The sequence below is a fragment of the Macaca nemestrina genome, chromosome 4 (assembly GCF_043159975.1).
Source record: "Macaca nemestrina isolate mMacNem1 chromosome 4, mMacNem.hap1, whole genome shotgun sequence".
Lineage (NCBI taxonomy): Eukaryota > Metazoa > Chordata > Mammalia > Primates > Cercopithecidae > Macaca > Macaca nemestrina.
The window spans coordinates 108,193,117-108,212,311 of record NC_092128.1 but is presented as its reverse complement, the minus strand read 5'-3'; the positions used below and the strand labels follow the sequence as shown (position 1 = coordinate 108,212,311).

Genomic DNA, 19,195 nt, shown 5'->3' with positions numbered 1-19,195 from the left:
GGGCCAGGTCTTGCTGGTATTTGTAGCTCTAAACAAGCCTCTCCCCTATTCTGGTGCACCAGGATTCTCCCATCGTGCCTGCATGATTCTCTTATGATTCTGATCTGATCTCATCCCACACACAAGAGAGCTCCTCAGGTCTGCCTGAGGCCTGGCTGGTGGCTATTCCCTTGTATCTTACCAACCCCCTTCCCAAAGCCTTGCCCACAACCTTGCTTGGGTCTCAGCAGTCATTGTCCATGGCCTGAGGACTACATCAATGTCAGAAGTGAGATACGGAAGTGGTTTTAGTGGCTGTTTCATAAGAAACCTATGGTAGAGCCAACATCAGAGACCAGCCTACAAAATGAGAGTCCTACACAATTTGTAGAACCCTGCAAAATGACATTAAATAATCCAAATGCTCATTAGTGTGTAGACCTTAGTCACCAGAACCCCTCCCTGTACCGTTTTAAAACAGGCAAACAAGTATAACCTACTTTGGGATTTCTCACTTCATTTATTAAACAAATGATATCACTCTAAGTGTCTATTGTACAGTAGGTAGCAAATATTCTGAAATGAATAAAACACATCCCCGCATTTAAATCTCCTTCTGTTTGGTAGGAGAGAAAGAGACACATCAATTATTTACCGAAACACCTACAGATACATGAAAAATGCTGCAAGAATTCAGAAAGAGCAGTAGTTATTTAAGAGGTACTGGAGGATGAAGGCATCAAAATAAAGTAAAAGATGCTTGGGTACAGATATGTAGCAGTTACTGGATCTGAAAGGATGTATTGAAGTTCTAGATGTAGACAGGAGGAAATAAAGCACTCCAGGGAAAGAGAAGATTCTGGGCAAAGGCTTGGATGCACATTCTGGGAATTACCAATAGTTTGATGTGCCTGGAACATCTGACACATGAGGAGAACATGAGTGAGAATCTGTAAATGAGGGTTTCCATATATACGGCATGTTGCCACTCTAAGGATTTTGCATTTTATTCTGAAAATTATGAGGGATGCAGGGAATTGTAGAATACTGAATGAGATCTTAATATTTCAGTTTTGAAAGTTTGTTTTGGCAACAGAATGGAGGGTTGGAGAAGGGTTATTCAAGTTAAAATATTATAAGGATTGGAGCAAGATGACACCCACCTAGGAGAGCTTGCCCCCAAATTAAACAAAAATTGAAGAGTCTGGGCTTGGAAGAGAAAAGTACGTGCTTCAGGTACCTTCATCCACATTCAACAATAAGAAAGCAAGGATGAGTCACTGGACATTTTAGGAGAGCTAATGCCACATTAGATGGATACCAAATTTCCCAGACAAAAGAACTAACAGATGGGTTGGTTTGCTAAGAAGGCAAAGTGGAAAAAAGTAACTTTAAATGTGCTCAGAGAGGAGAGAATGGTGTGAAGTAAGACTCAGAGTTGTTATTTTAATTAAAATGCACCAAACCACACAATCAATGAGATTGTAAGAAGGTTGAGAAGACTCCCGCAGATAGAACCAAAAAAGGTCAAGAGATGGAAGATTTAAAAGAAAAGCTAAAAAACACCTAGAACGAAACTATTAATAGAAGTTCCAACATCATCTGTTATTTTCCTGATCTTGACCATTGTATGTGGTTGTATAAGAGAATATCCTGTTCTTATACAATATCACTGCAAACCATATGGATAAACGCAGCATGCTTTCAATTTATTCTCAAATAGATTCAAAAAAATTACAACATGTATATACAAAAAGGGAAAAGCCAATGTGGAAAAGATTACAATTGGGGAATCTGGGTGAAGGTTATATTGGAGCTCTTTATATCATTCTTACAACACTGTAAATGTTGTGTGTAAAATTATTTCTAAATTTAAAAATTATGAAAAATTACATAAAATAAACATACAGTTGGTCACCTCTTCATTGCCTACATTGCAACAACTGGGATTCAGCCACATTAACTCTTAAAGGGATTATTACAGCAAATCATTTTTTACTCCTATCTCCCCTATTCCCAACTCAGCAACCTAAGTAATCTTTCAGAATGTAAGTTAGAAGATGTCATTCTTCTTATCTCAATCCTCCAATGGCTTCTCACCTTTCTCAGAGTCAAATCAAGATTTGGAAATGGTGTGGAAGACTTTATAGAATGCGATCCCTCCTCCCCGTTCTCTGTCTTTGGTCTCACTTTCTACAGCCAAAATGCAGTGAAATACATTTTAAACCTACACATGCTCATGATCATACCAAATTAAAACACCCATTGGTTTCCACAAGGTGGAAGTGAGGGAAATAAAAGAGAGAAATTGTATGTGAATATCTTAATATTTTTTGGTGGGGAAGAGGTTAAAGGTACTGTTTAAGTGTAGAGAAACAAACAAAAAAAATGAATGTAACTTCTTCTTTTTGTTTTTTGAGACAGAGTCTCACTCTGTCGCCCAGGCTGGAGTGCAGTGGCCGGATCTCAGCTCACTGCAAGCTCCGCCTCCCGGGTTTACGCCATTCTCCTGCCTCAGCCTCCCGAGTAGCTGGGACTACAGGCGCCCGCCGCCTCGCCCGGCTAGTTTTTGTATTTTTTTTTTAGTAGAGACGGGGTTTCACCGTATTAGCCAGGATGGTCTCCATCTCCTGACCTCGTGATCTGCCCGCCTCGGCCTCCCAAAGTGCTGGGATTAGAGGCTTGAGCCACCGCGCCCGGCCGAATGTAACTTCTTGACGAAAACTTAAGAGCAATCAATTAGTGAACCAAAGTTACATGTATGGCTTGCAAATTATGAGAAGGAAAAACAGAGCACAGCAATAGCAGTAACAGAGGCAGGAAGGAAAAAAAAAAAAAAGCAAACATGGTAAATAAACATATTTTAAGATAAAAGAATGAAAAGGCCAGACATCCGAATTCACACAATTTATAATTTGTTCCTTCTTCCACCTACAAAAACGAGAAATTTTGTCTATCACTCTGTGACTGTACTAAAAACCACTGAATTGTGGTTCACCAGCCATAAAGTTGTCCTTTGAAAAAAATGACTTTTATGGTTGGTGAATTATATTTCAGTAAAGCCATTGTGCAAAAAAAGAGAGAAAGAAATTGCATCTGAGCTGAGCCTTGGTGATGAGGGAGGAGCGGGAGAAATATTGACAGAGAATCAATGCTGCCGGTGACTTCCTTCATTTATTCATATCGAGGGCAGAGTAGGAAGCTCCCCTGGTTAGAGGGCTAGGTGGATGCCGTGCCAGGAACCAGGAGCTCTGGGTGCCTCACCCTGCTCAAGCTTGCAGGCCTAGTCCCTCTGATGTGGCTGCTCATTCCTCCTGGCTCTCCACTCCATCCCTGGCTTCACTTCTTTCCGCTGCACATTGGACAGATGGGACTGCAGATTCAGCTTCTTGATTCTTGACCACTCATTACAAGGAACCAGCCCTACCCAAGCCATGTGCTTCATAGCACTGATCACTGTCATCTCACTTTTTCTTTGTTATTCTCTATATTCATCCCTGCTTCCAAGAAGAAAAGATCCATGAGAGTGGCCATGATGTCTCCATCTCCAGGACAGAAGGAACCCTTGGACCAGGAATCAGAAGACAAAATCACGAATTCTTAGTGTCAGAGTGAAACCTAGAGATTATAGCATCCAGTGCACTCATTAAACTGAGGAAGACATCGAGGCCCACACAGGGACCTTCAAAAGCTAGCAAGGCTTGTCACTGGCTAAGTTCCAGGTTCTGTGTCTCAGTCTGGGACTATTCCCGTGACACAGCACTACTACAGGCAGACTCCAGAGGCCCAGTGAGACAGATGGCAGCTTCTAATCAACAGAACTATGCTTTAAGTCCAGCCCCATAGGCCCCACCTCAAGGACACCAGTTGGGAGCCAGGATGGATGTCCGGCCCCAGCTAGAAGAGGCATCACAGGTTGTTCTGAGAAAAAGTTGTCAGCAGACAAATGGCTTCCCTGCCTTTGAGATCTCCTTTGAACGAATTATAGTTTGTTGTGCTTGCAGAAAACAAATGGGAGCCGTCACTTTAATCACTCACTCAGGGAAACTCAAGCAGCAGTTCATCCAAAATATATTGAAAAAAGATTCTGGGATGGCAGCTCCCACATTAAGGACCAGCTCAGTATAGCTAAAAAACCAAAACCAAAAAATCTGTCTGAAAATATCTGAAGCAGTGTGGGAAACAACAAAAGAGAAATATCCACTCTAAAGAAATCCACTGGAGAAGATTATAGGCCTAAGTAAAATATGAAAATTGCCCCCTGTTTTGTCCATATTCAAACTCTTCTCACAGTCGTCCTCCTCTGTACGTCCTATTTCTGAAGTTTGAAAGGACTCTCTCGGGTTTTCTATGGTTTGTTTAATAGCAAAAAAAAAAATAATAATAATACATTTTTTAGGCAATTTCAAGTAAAATTAGATGTGCAGCCTCACTCATCAAAGACATCATTTTCCACCAAAGAACAGGCTTCTGGATTTGAGCTATCCATTCTCTCCTCACTTGAGGAATTCACCATTGCTGCTGACTCTCTAACAGGTGAGGATGCAAGTTCTGGTTACCTACAAGGGAAGTGGGAACTGAAACTCAGAGGCTTTGTGTCTGTGTAGAGTGAACCACACTGCTCCGCAAGGCACTCAGGCTGCCCCTGCTGCCACCTGTGTTCTCCAAAATAAGGAACTGTCAGTGAGTTCGTGAGTTCTTTCCATTCCCAGTGAGAGCCTTGCATAGATCCGTAGGTCTGCAGATATTAAAATGAGCTATGAATTCTGATCTTCTTGAATGTCCATCTCCTTACCAGAAATTTTGCCTCAAAGTAATCTTTCATTGTCCAGGGACTGTGCTTTATTCTCTGAAATTGTTAAATCTGGGGGACTGTGTTTCTGGAATTCCTGAGTGTCCAGTGCTACCACGGCCTTCTTGTCACCTTCGACACACCATCTGGCCTACTTAATCCACCCAGCCTCAAAAGACAGAGAAACATGTCTATACGGACATGTAAGGGACGAGGCCTTCAGATAGGCAAAACGTGATATTCAACAATGCTGGTAACTTCCTTGCCTCCAAGCCTCCTTATGGCCCATGAAGCACTAAAACGTGACAGAGCAAGAACAGGACATCACTAAAGGAGGCTGCTTTTCACATCATCATTTCACAGGATTCACTCTGTGCTTCACCCAGTATCATAGTTTCTTCCCTCCCTCACCATGTGCACTTCAGGCATTTCACTATCTGACTTGCTCATCTTCCATGCCATTCACTTTTTTTTTTTTCTTCCTAGTAACTTCTAGGGTTTTATTTCTTTTTATTTTCTCAGTGTTTCTGGGATTGTTTTATATCAATAAAAAAAGAGGCAACTAAAAGTCACTAAAGGAAAATTAGGCATTTCTGGACTCTTAGGCTGGGCACAGTGGCTCACGCCTCTAATCCAGGCAGTTTGGGAGGCCGAGGTGGGTGGATCTGCCACCACACCCAGCTAATTTTTGTATTTTTAGTAGAGACAGGGTTTCACCATGTTGGCCAGGCCAGTCTTGAACTCCTGACCTCAAGTGATCTGCCCGCCTTGGCCTCCCAGAGTGCTGGGATTACAGGCGTGAGCCACTGCACCCGGCTTTTTTTTTTTTTTTTTTTTTTAGAGAGGGAACCTCACTATAGTGCTCAGGCTGGTCTCAAGCTCCTGGCCTAAAGTCATCTTCCTGCCTTAACCTCCCAAGTAGCTGGAACTGCATATACAAGCCACCATGCCTGACCTGTTTCTGTGCACTTTTATATGACAGCATAGCATCTCATCAAGTGGATGTCTCCAAAGTGATTTAACCAAATTTTCAATGATGTTATGTTTCTAACTCATTAATGTTATAAATAACTCTGGGATAATCATTTTTGTGAATTTAGTGTTTTACGTATTTTAGATTTTTCCAAAAGGTGGTGTCCAGTAAAAAAGTGGTCATAGGACATGAAAGTATTTGTGGATACAGATTGATACTGCCAAGTTGCTTTATGTTGACAGACATGAAATATTTCCTTAAAGTCAAAAGTTTATTTCTGTTTTCTAACTTAAACTATTCCTGTCAAGAAGTTTTCCAATATGTTATCCAGATGGCTTCAATCAACCATCAATCTTTATTCACTGTAGGTGAAGTACACTTGTAGGCAAAATTCCGAAATGAACAAGACAAAAAAGGCTGTGGAAAAAATACATCCTTCAAGCAACGCATTGGCCCCTGAGACAGACACCATACTTTCAGGCCTCAACAGTCCAGGCCGACAGTGAGAGAAGACTCTCCCAGAAGATCTAAAAATTGTGTCTCCACTTCACACCCAGAGACATGGAGATATTGTCGACCTTTGTCTTGGAGCCCAATATAATCTGCCAACAAGTTCAGCTGCCATGCCAACAGAAAATCTAGGGAGAACCAGGAATGGAAAATAGTTTTAGGACATGTTGGGCATGTTTATAAAGGGGATTTCATCTATAGAAGCAATCAACATCTATGGATGGAAAACACCACACCACCAAAGTGAAATCCATTCAGAGAAGACCTTTCTTAAATCAAAGCTACTGAGACATTAACCAGGCCAATCTGTCCAAGTTCACCCTTATTCTATCTTTAGTCCCAGGTACCTCTAGGTTTATGCCTTTTCACTAATAATGGGCACATCTATTATAGTATAATGTATTGATAACTTTTGCCACCAGGTCCTGAGTGCCTCCTCAGTTCCTGGCACTAAGATGCAAATTTCTTATATGCTACTTATAATCCTCCCAAGAAATCTAGGACATGGGTACTTTTATTCCAAATATTAATTGAAGAAATGAAACTCAGAAAAATTAAGCAGCTTTCTGGGTTCACTCAACTAACAAATGATAGCCCTGAAATTGGAGCCCCAGGCTGTTTGACTCTGAAGCCCAAAAGTTCTGCAGCACATCACAGGGTCACAGCAACATAGAAGTCCCTTTCCTACGAAAAAAGAGAAAAAGTGACATTTCTTCGCTGCTCCATCCCTGCTCTCCTTTGGAGCTGTGGATTCCCCTAGACAATCGGTCCTTGTTTTTCAAATGTATTGTTTGTATCTCTATGACCAATTATCAGGGTATTGAAAAGTAATTAATTAGAATACTGGAAGAGGACTTGGAGAAGTAATTAAAACAGGCCTACTCGAGTTCTCTAAAGCCAATAAATGTTTGAAAAGCAGTTCATCAGATTGCAATGTAAGAGCAAAACAAAATTGCACTAAAATTTAATTCCCCAAATTTAATTTATCCCAGAGAGGGTTCTGAACCCTTTTCTTAATTTCTTTTCCTTTTTGAACTCTAAGTCCTTAACTCTCTGCTTTTGTTGAGATTGGAAACTACACTCAGAGACTGTTATGATGCACTCAACTCACATGCTCAGCTCCAAGAAGGCCTAGCCCAACGTGGGCCAGGTAAAGCCATCAGTGGGCATCAGGGTCTGGTATCTCTAAGTGTCTGCTGCCCTGTGCCCTGTGAACACGGGATGAGTGCCGGGGACAGTCCCTCTTTTGGAAGTGCCAGGCTTGAGTCACGGCACACCTTTTCTCTGCCTGCCTTCTGCCCAACTCCTAATTCACCTCCCAGGCCCTGTTGAGTCCCAAGCCTTCCTGAACCCCAACAATCTCCCCACACTCTAGAACCTTTTTCGTTCATGTTGCGGCCCTGGCAGTAGTTTAGATGTTCCTCTTTGACCAGTGACCCTCCAAGACTAGTCACCCCTTCAGAGGCTGGTTCCAGCCTGACTCTGACACTCTCTGGGGGCTGCGTTCCCCATTATTCCTGCTGCTCCCTGTTTCCAAGGGCTGTCCTAGCTCCCCAATCCTTGCCTTATTTCCAATGGGATCTCTGAAAGGATTCAAGCTCCACCTCACACTCTCATTCCCTAATCTCTTCCAATAAGCTCATTCCCTGCTGTATGTCATAGGAGTTGAAGGAATGTTTTTCCAAAAACAATTCCTGACCAGGTGGAGAATCACTAATTTCACTCATTTCCTCAGTTTCTCGTCTAATTCTCAGCCCCCTTTTTCTGGTTTTCTACTCAGCTGCCTATGAACTGTACATTCTAAATATGGCCAAGGTTAACTCTAAGGTTAGACAGTTTAGTCCCTTATGACAATGACTCATAATTCGCAGACATGTGTGGCAAAGGTGAGTGTCAATATTTTTGAGGAAAGCAACTAAGTTGCTAGAATCATTTTGATCCTCTATATAAGATGGGAGAGGACCCATCTGTTAATTAGAAGAAGTTAAAAAGTTTATAACTAGTAAGGGTGATTAGAAGCCCTAAATTCAGCAAATGTTCAGCAAAGTATTTAGTGTTTACTAGATATCTAGTATCATGCTAGTGATGAACTAAATAGTCACTCTCACCACCCTCATGGAGACTATAGTCTAGTGAGGAAAATGGTCAATTCATATGCAAATTAACAAATAGATTTACAGTTAGACATTGTATAAGTGCTATAAAGAAGTTACTAACCATCAATGCTGGATGAAGGAAGAAGAGATGCAGATATCCAAGCATTATCAGGAAACTTCTTGCCGAACTGAAAACTTGCAAGATACAAAAACTCATCACTGAATCTGATGGTCAGACAAGATGATTTATCTCGAGAGTGTATGATTTGGCAAAGTCCTGGCTTTTGCAGTCATATCTTTTTTTTTTTTTTTTGAGATGGAGTCTCGCTTTGTCGCCCAGGCTGGCGCGATCTCAGCTCACTGCAAGCTCTACCTCCCGGATTCACGCCATTCTCCTTGCAGTCATATCTTACCACCTCTCATAGCTCACACAAACTTCTACCTTAGACTCAATCAACACAACTGTCTTGTGATAGTGCCGGTTACCAAGCAGCCAAAGGCATTTCTTTCTTGGCCCAACCTTTGATTCTGGCATGGCAGAACCAACCAGAACTGTGTGGACATTTTGAAGTATAAATTGGCCATCCTCCACATCACAGCTTTCCCAGGTCACATGAGAAAGTTGAAATCATCTGGTGAAACTCTTCACACACAGGCAAGACAGCTTGTTCTTCTTGCCTTCATAATGCCCTCCAACCCCATCCCCCACCCTGCAACACACACACACACACACACACACACACACACAACTTATCAGGGAAGCCTAAAATACAAATGTATTACAAATGTGAGCCCTGCTTAAGATACTGCATCTTCAGTTCTATGTCGCTGGTGTGCATTCAAAGCTTAACAGAAGCCCTTGGTTAAGGTTCAGTGAGCCAGGGAGATCTACATAGGCTCTATCACCCTTGTGATCTCAGAAGAGCAATTGTTAAGTGGATGTAGACAGGGTTCTAGTACCAATTTATCTCTCATTTATGCTCAGGGCAAATGTTTCCTTTGCCAACCAGTGGCTTTTTCATACATCTCCATGAATGAGGATAGCTCAATTTATCTTAAATCAAGCTCATCAGCAGAAATGACTTTCTAACCCACATTTTCTCTAAACCTTTTTTTCTTGAATCAATCCTTCCTTCCTTCCTTCCTTTTTTAGAGACAGAGTCTCACTTTGTTTCCCAGACTGGAGTGCAGTGGTTTAATCATAGCTCACTGTAGCCTCGAACTCCTAGGATCAAGCAATCTTCCTGTCACAGCCTCTCAAGTAGCTTGAGTAGCTAGGACTACAGGCACACGCCACCATGCCTGCTAATTTTTGTAGTTTTTGTACACATAGAGTCCTGCTATGTTGCCCAGGTGGCCTTGAATGCCTGGCCTCAAGTGATCATCTCACATCAGCCTCCTAAAGCACTGAAACTGTTTAATTTCTTTATAGCACTTATACGATGTCTAACTGTAAATCTGTGTGGTAATTTGCATATGAATTGACCATTTTCCTCACTATAGTCTCCATGAGGGTGGTAAGAGTGACTATTTAGTTCATCACTAGCATGATACTAGATACCTAGTAAACACTAAATACTTTGCTGAACATTTGCTGAATTTAGGGCTTCTAATCACCCTTACTAGTTATAAACTTTTTAACAATTCTAACTTTCAATATAATTGACTTATTTCAGCCCAGAGAGAAGGAATACTTTGCAAGGCTATTAGACCAGGGGATCCACTTCCTGGTACATTTATCACACAATTATATTTAACAATTATATTTATGAGCAATGTAAACAATCATATTTAAGATATATGTGTTTGCCCAAGAGATGTATAAAGATTGCTCAGTAATGAAGGAGGGACACAAAGTAAAAGAAAAGCAGTCCTGCCCTCAAGGAGCTTATAATTTAGTGAAGGAGACAGATGCATGTTGTAGAAATTCATGAAAGTAAAATAAGATAGTGCATCAGGGCATTGTTGTGGGAGAACAAGCCAATCTTGGAGAAGGGGAAATCTGTGAAGGCTTCATTCAGGAAGCTGGTTTTGGAGTGACACTTGAAGATAGAAAGGATTCAGCACACAACAAGGAGGTGAGGGAAAGAAAGAGGGGGCAGAAAATATCAGGGATGGATAGCATAAGCCAAAAAGGCAGGCACTGATGTTGAAACATTTGTTAATGAACAAAGTGGTCTTCTCCATTATGGTCTGAAATGTATCAATCAGCAAATACACAACCTCCACCTAGACTTTGACTATCTACTCCTCCTTTTTCAGAGATGTCCTCAATCCTCTTAACCTTTGAGGGGAAGGGAGATTTCAGTAAGAAATATACTTGCAATTCTCTTTTATTGGTTCAGTTTTAGGTCACAGGCCACCTACTTTAAATGTAGAAGCTTAGCTTTCCCTTTTGTAGATTTGAAAACAGCTTTTCATTCTTCTTCTCGCAAGCCTTCATGCATATTTTCTGAACCACATTCCCTCCTAGTGTCTATTATGTATTTAGAAAATGAAGCAAATTTTCACCTTAGTAGAAGACACACATAATTAGCAAGGCCTATCTGTCCTCAGAGGCACCCGTGATTTGGACATGGCTTGATTCTCTTTTGATCCTCTCCATCATCAAAATTTGAGGCTCTTAGATGGAGGACCTCTCACCTATCTTCCTGAGAACCTTACATAGAGCTGAGCCCTTTTAAATGCTCACAATACCCTCAGCCCTTGGCAGGCACTTTATCCATCTCCAGTGTGTAAAGGAAAACCTTCCCTTTAATATTTAGAAACAGAATTTGAGTTGAAAACTTAGCTGAAAGCTCAGGTACTTTGAGTCTTCTTTTAGAGCAAAAGAGATATAAGTAAACAAATATAGTTGCAACTTTATTCAGAAATAGAAATTCTTAAGAAGGAATCATATAAGCTGACAGAAAATATACTTTGCAATACTCTGGTTTCCTGAGCAAAGAGCTAACTCACCAAAGAATATAGAACTTACCATTTTTCAGCCAACAAGAAATTATACTTTTGTCCACACACTTCTGATTTTTTGACCACACTTATTGGAAAAATTGATCCAAAGTAAAACAGCGAAATTGAGTAATTTTTGTTCTTTGGAGCCTTATATTTTCTACTAAAGCCCTGGGCATTACCTCTCCTCATCTTTCTGTCCATCCTGTTCCCTAACAAGTCTTACTCTCCCTATGTCCCAGTTTCTCTCAGCATCATATCACATGCAGCTAAAATAATTCCTATTCCTAAGTACCCCTTCGAGCTCTAAGAAATCTCTCACCCGCCTTGAAAATTTTCCATTATTTGTGCCAAAAAGTAATTATCCTTCTCACTTTAATAGGTAGTTGCCACTTTTATGTCACAGCATTTCAGGTTTTGATTATAGTTATTAATTTAGCTCCTCCCTCTTCATAACAAATTATAGGCAGCCTGGACAGGAACTATGTCTAATTCATGTCAGTTTCTCCCACTGTTCTTAGCCCGATTGCTCTCTAGATGCGGCTTTGAAAGAATAAATGATGTTGTGGACAGCTGGGTTTGCCTGGCTCCCAGACTTCCATGTCTGTCTGCCTTCCTCAAAGCCTACCACTTCCATTTCAAGATCCAAGTCATTCTGAAAAGTTGACTCTGTCTTAGCTCCAAGGATGGGATTCTTGACTTGGGCTATGTTAAATGGAGCAATGCATTTCACCCCCGCCTCACCCCTAATCACAATTACCAGTTCGGGCTGCACATAAGGCTTATGGTGGTTTAATCAGAATGAATTTCAGGACTCGTTTCAGGAAGCGTGGACAAAGGCAAATTCTCTTGTTTTAGGTAGTGGGATGTGTGCATCGGCGACCTACAAATGCTGCCACCATTTTGTTAACATAACAGAGGTCAATATTTCAACTAATACTCACCTCCTGATGCTAATACCTGCTGGCCACAGACTTTTAGGGATCTGGTAGAAGAACTATGTTTTCATATGCAAGGAAACAAACAAAATTTCCTATCAAATTTTGAACCCATCAAAGCCTGATAACCAAAAAAGCTAAATTAGAGATCTATGCAGTTTGCATTATCAAATGCCATTGTTTCTTCAGCTGTAATATGGAACTAACATTGCAATAAACTATGTGAAGCACCCAGCATAAGATTGGATGCTGAACAACCACTCCATAAATATCATTTGTTTCCTTTTATTTTCCTCCTCATCTAACGAGGTTTTCTTTTTAAGGAGGAAAAAAACCCCACTATTTAAAGGAGAAAATAGACTGGGCACAGTGGTTCACATCTGTAATCCCTGCACTTTGGGAGACCAAGGTGGGAGGACTGCCTAAGGCCAGGAGTTCCAGACTGGCCTGGGCAACATAGTGAGATCCTGTCTCTACAGAAATAAATTTTAAACAAGAATTAGACACATGTGGTGGCTCACATCTATAGTCCCAGATACTCAGGAGGCTGAGGCAGGAGAAGTGCTTGAGCCTAAGGAGTTCAAGGCTGCAGTGCGCTATGATCATGCCACTGCACTCCAGCCTGGGCAAGAGAGGAGAGTGAGACTCTGTCTCTAAAAAACAATAAAATAAGATAAATAATAAATAAAAACTTTAAAACCACTAACATATATCAATAGCCAACAATTCTTGTTAATAATAAATAAAACACTTTAAAACCACTAACATATGTTAATAGCCAACAATTCTTGCTATAACATGTTTTGCAGAATTCAATATAAAGACAAATAATACCCAGAAAAGAAATGCCATTTTCTAACTTTCATGAAGATAAAACTAACCCAAATCAGAACTCATAGAGTTTTTTGAAATTCCTAATGCTTGAGATACAGATGAATGGGAAGCCATTGCAAAAAACATAACAGCTTGCATCCTGTTTCCACACATCAAAGTAACTGCCATGGCGTAACAGTGCTTGCTACACAAATGGCATATGAAAACAACATGAAGAAAAATAAACATGATTTTTTTGGACCATATCTTTACAGTAAAACATGTTCATTGGAAAGTGAGGACAATGGAAGGGAAGAAATTTCAATTTGCTTTCTTCAAGGTTATTTAGATAAATTGAAATTAGTTTGACTTCTTTTTGGGTTATCCTTTAACTTAAATTGTCTAAGAAGTTAGGTAAACAACCAATAGTAACAAGAGTCCCAAGTTATTCAAAAATCCTTTTATAAACCCAACACTCTAGAACTTAGTGGGCTGTATGGCTGAATAGTAACTATCCTCTGCCATCTTATTTCTATGTTATTGCAATGTGAAGAACACCCATGCTATTTTTATTCCCAACCTCTTCCAGAACTGTATAAATATAGTCCTTTAGGTCCAAGTTCACTGGTTAGTTCCAGCAGCAAAATTGTAGACTCTCACACCTTCGATTACCATGATTAAACATAGTAATTTAAATAAGAGAGGAGGAAAATATACTGAGTCTGCATCCCAGTCCCTGTAAATCTCTTCACTTCAAAGTACTAGTCCCTGCAGCTTTATAGAAGATAACAGTAACACGTGCCTTGCCACACTCACAGGCTCTCAAGAGAATAAAAAGAGATGGCACTAACACTTGCTACCCAAACATTCTTTACTACATCTCAGAGAAAAATTTAAAAACTCAAGTATATGGGTAAGAGGAGGGGAGATGATAAAAAAAAAAAAAAAAAAAAAAAGATACGTGGAAAATAGTAGAAAACCCATTGGCTTCGTAGCCAAACCAAACTGTATGAATTCTGATCTTATTACCATTTCGTCCTTAAGCAATGTATTCAATCTTCCTGAGTTCAGTTTTGTTTACATAATGGGGATTACTCAATGAATACTGCAGTGTTGTTGTAAGGTTTAAAGGAGATGACAAAGAGATACATAGGAGTTAGTGTAGATTCTTCCATTAGAAGGTTCTCAATATGCGGCAACTAAAATTACACAGAATATTCGAGGAGAGAAATAACATCTCGGTCACGTAAATATATAACTGATGCGTATTCTGCAGAATGAACTGGAGGCTCTTTCACAGCAACTTTAAAGACAGGGTATCTTTAAAGTGGCAGAAAAATTGCAGTTATAGAGTCTGAGAATTTTAATTGAGTAACAACATTCAAGGCAGACAAGTATAGCTTTGGAAGCATGAGGAACACAGGAAAGAATTAGAAGAATCTATACAGCAGAGGAGCAAAAGAATTCTGAACAACACCAGTCAGATTTGGATACATTGACTAAAGTGTTTTAACAGTTTATTCACAGGAAAGCATTATAAATTAACATCAGGCCAGGCACAGTGGCTCACATCTGTAATTGCAGGACTTTGAGAGGCCAAGGTAGAAGGATTGCTTGAGCCCAGGAGTTTGAGACCAGCCTGGGTAACATAATGAGATCTCTAAGAAAATAAAAAATAGCAATAAAAAAATTAGCATCAGAACCTAATGGTATTTTATCTAAATTATCTTACATGTATTTAACTTAATTGATAACACATGGTGTATATTTGTGTTAGGGACACTATTTGCCCAATTCTTCATGCACTGCCTAAGCCTATATGCACATTTCCTGACTTATAACTTTGCAGTTTCTCAAAGTTATGCTGTAGGAGCATAATGTATTTCTGGCCCTCTTGACCCTGTGTTTGGCCAGGTGACTTGCTTTAGCCCATAGACCAAAGTGGAAGTCACAATGTGCTAGTTTCCGGCTCTGGCATTAAGAGACGATTTTTCTGTACATTCCCCTGTGCCTCTATCACTACCATGAGAAAAACATGCTTGGCTAGCCCCTGGTTTTAACAGGAAGATGAAGACACATGGAGCAGAGTGAAATCATCCAGGACAGCCCCGCTAGAGTCAGCAGACACCAGACATAGAAGCAGGACCAACCGAGTTCTGCAGAGCCACCGAACTCAGCCTTGACCATCTGGCTGACCCTTGGCCAATACACAGGTCCATAAGGATAAATGATTGCTCTTTTGTGCTATTGAGTCTTGGGATAAACTTGTTGGGTGGCATTTTGTTGGCAGTAGCTAACTAAACACAATGTTCTTCAGAGGCATCTTATTTATCTTGTTTTAAAAATTACTGTCCCCATTTGCTCATGCATTGCCACCAGAAGGGCAGCCACTGTTTTCCATCTTTCAGGTATCAGGTGTGCTTAAAAACAAAAGGCCTTTGATTCATGACCTGGTGTTCTTGACCTGAGGTATTACCTGGAGAAACAGAGGGGCAGGTGGTGTGAGGAGTAAATGGCAGTCTAGCATCAATGGCCCAAACAAAGGCAGTATTAAGTAGACAACATTGATCACTTTATTAACCTCCTTGTCTTTGTTTCTTTTATACTCTTTATTACTTGACCCGCCCTGCCCTCAGACATACACACCCTGAGTCCCTTAATGCTTGGGTCCTCCTCCCTACACCATATACCACCGATTCAGGCGAGCCCAGGAGATATGGAGGTGAAAACATAACTGTTATCAAGGCGATCACAGGTGGGAATTTGATTGCTGCTCTCTTGCTGTGTACCAAAGGTCAGCCAGCTTCTCAGTATCCCAGGGATGCCCCCACCCACTCTCTCCACTTAGAACTTCTCTGTAGGGCAGATTCTGTCTCCCTGGGATCTGCCTTTGAGATTTTCATATTTTTGGTTAATCAAGTAACAGGAGATGAGAAACTCAAATACCCAGGGAGAGTTACAAAGCTTCTAGCAACTTTAAAATCCTAAAGGTGCTTCTTGGACTTAGATTCCTGAATTGTTATGAAATGAAGGTATCTCCCCTGACTTTGAGGGCATCTGTCATCTATTTTTACCATACAGACAGGACTGAGTTTTCTAAACCTCCGGCACTCTGGCTGCGACAAATTGAACTTGGAAGCCGTTATTCGAGCGAATCAGCGTACTCTTTTGACTGGAGTTTAAAATTTGCATCTCTGGCATAACCCAGGTATCCAGATCACTGCCTGTTCAAGAATGTCTAAACAGATCCAGTAAGGAAGTAATCACAGACAAGAGATGCATACAGGCAGAGGCTGTGGGATTTCAGAGAAAGGTTGCCTCCAGTTAGGAGACTCACATAAAGATATCTGGCAGTGTTTGCAACAGGCTTACATTGCAATCAGTGGTTTAAATTTGTCTGGAGAGGGAGAATCTTTCTTAAGGACTTGATTTTTAAAAGGAGGAGTTATCTCAAAGGAATGAACCTATGATGAAAAATTGACAACCCCCAGTAAATTCAGTGAGGCAGCTGAGCCTTCTCTATCTGTCACATCAGGTAGGAAACAACCTGGTCAACCCACAATTCACCTGCTCCTGCCCCATGACTTGATTTTTCCAGCACTTACTCCCATGTAGTGCAAAGTGAGTTCCTCTGTACTTTAGCAGGGCTGTAGCCAAGAAGATGCTCCCGTTGGCTGTTAATTAGGCAACATGTAGATGGATTAGTGTCACTAAATCAGTCAGTGCATTGGCAGCATCGGCATCACCAGGGCCCCACCCAGACCTATTGAATCAGAGTCTCTGGGGTGAGGCTCAGCAACTGGGTTTTAAGAAGGCCTCCAGATGATTCTTGGTCATGTTAAATTCTGAGAACCATTGATTTAGATCACCTTGAGCAAGTCACCTTTCCAGCCTTAGTGTATCTCTCTACAAAATGAAGAAATCAACTAGAATGTTTTCAGTAAACCCCTGTAGCTCTATTACTCTGTGATTTTACTTTAAGTAATGTCAGTCTCTCCACTTGCTTTGTTTTCTTTTCTTTTTGATTCATTGATGTTGCAGAATATAAAGGAAGATTTTGAAAGCCATATCACTGGTAAGCCCTCCCATTCTCACCCAGAAGAACCCAAAACACTGTTAGTTACAATAATCACACTGAGTATTTAAGAAGATACAGAACTCTGATACTCAGGAGAGAAAAAATGACCTACTGTTATATAAATAAGTAAATAGCAATTAAAATTCTGTATGTAAAATAAAAATACCCTCCTATTACTTTCTAGCTCTGTCCAGAAATAATAACCATCAGAGTCGCAATAAGTGTCCCTGGCACTCAGACTGTGGGCATTTATTTAAATATCATTTTCCACCAGAAGTACCATTTACTTATACTTATTAAAGTGAGTACAACAACAAAACAACAAATGCAAGGTACAGATCTTGTGTGGAACCCAATTCAAGAAATCAACTGAAAAAAATATGAGGCAATCAGGAAAATTTGAACAGTTATTGACTATTTGGCAATTTTAAAGAATTATTTTGGGCAAGATGATGGGTTTTTCAAAAACCATCTTGTAGAGATATATACCAAAATACTTATGGATAAATGGTATTACATCTGGGATTTCTGGGATTTTCTTCAAAATGATCTAGCTGAGGGGTTGGTGGGGAGACAGAATAAATCACTCAGGGCAGCCTTGCATGGAGTCTATGGAGTTGCACGTAGCTGAGTAATGGGTACATGCAACTCTGTATGGGGTTTATTGCTCTCTACTGTGCTACAGATTTCAAATTTTCCATAATAACATTTTAAATTAGTAATCTAAGAACAAAAGAGTAAGGGCAGAAAAAAATACCCAAAAGAAAAAAATCCAAATAGTAACAAAAGTTATACTTCCATTTTCTATTATGAAGAGTAAGATGACTAAACTCAATGCCTCAAAAGGAAATGTTGCCTGTGGGGCATCCTCCAGGTCATCACGTACTCTCAGTTTCTGTACTTGGAACCCATTCTTGTTTTATTCTTTGCAGAGAGAGCTTCGTGAACAGAGAATCCACGCTGTGAGAGAATGCTTACTGCGGGCGTGCATGGAACCCGGCAGGCATTGGACAACTGTTCATGCAGTGAAAAATACTCAGAATGGAAGAAAGAGAGGCAAGCTGACAAAGAACACATCCTTTAGTCCCTGCTGCTGTGCTCCCAGTTCTTGTATGCAATACCCAAGCCTCCCTTACCCTTGAGTTCTTATCTTGGCCCTCACCCTTGAGTTCTTATCTTTTCCCTTGGAGGGAAACATCCAGTTAAGCTGCCTTTTACAAGGATTTCTTTTATCCATGTCTTTAATAAGTTGTGTGGACAACGGAAAGTGACCATGCCAAGTGAAAATTAAAACAACAATATCTTTTAATCTATAAAATTAGTGAATTAAAATATTGTGACAATCTTCAATGCTGGCAAAGGCAAGCTGATGTTGCTCATCAGAGCTGAAATTGGTACCACATTTCTAACAGTCAGTTTGGCCATATGTGGCAAGATCACTAATAGCAGTCATGCTCTTTGGGGTAGTAATCCTTCTAGGAATTACGAAGAGCAATATCAGCAACAGGTACAAAATACATATACTATATGAAAGAGATTTGTTAACAGTAAGTTAAGTAAATTATGCTCCACTCATATGATCTACTATGTCATTAAAATGATGCTTATTAAGAATATTAAATAAAATAGAAAAATTTCTGTGATAAAGAAGACAACCTTGTACACACACTATAATCCTGACCATATAATCCAAATATATTTATTTATTGAAAGTAACTGCACCAAATATTTAAACATTGTTGCTTTGGGCAGGTGGATCGCGAATAATTTTTATTTTCTTTCTGTACAGTATACAACGATTTCCCATTTTTCTGCAATAATAAGAACCCTGTTTCATATGTTCTTCTAATATATCTTCACCATGCAAAATTGGCCAAATTTCTTAGTTACCTAATGACAGAAACAAAACAACAGTCTTAGATGCATTCAAAATAGGTGCTATAGCTTGTGGATATATATATATATAACTTTACTTGGCTTAATTAAAAATATAGTTTAATAATACCTCCATCTCAGGGTCATTTAAAACATAAATGAGATATTAACCTTCATATGCCTTTACATTCA

At 40.1% G+C, this 19,195-nt stretch overlaps 1 protein-coding gene across 12 annotated transcripts in view; it reads right to left on the bottom strand.

Annotated features, from left to right (window-relative positions):
* The window catches only part of LOC105497777 (G protein-coupled receptor 141), a 66,121-nt gene that overhangs the window by 15,781 nt on the left and 31,145 nt on the right, over nt 1–19,195 (bottom strand). For 2 of the 12 annotated variants that reach the window (XR_003021759.2, XR_003021760.2), the window contains one exon: nt 13,990–19,018. The exons of 9 other annotated variants lie outside the window; for them this stretch is intronic. The gene's annotated coding sequence lies outside the window, so the exon portion shown is untranslated. Of the gene's footprint in view, nt 1–8,471; nt 12,978–13,989; nt 19,019–19,195 lie in introns of those variants that run through there. One more of the 12 variants, XM_071095048.1, reaches the window with a different exon arrangement.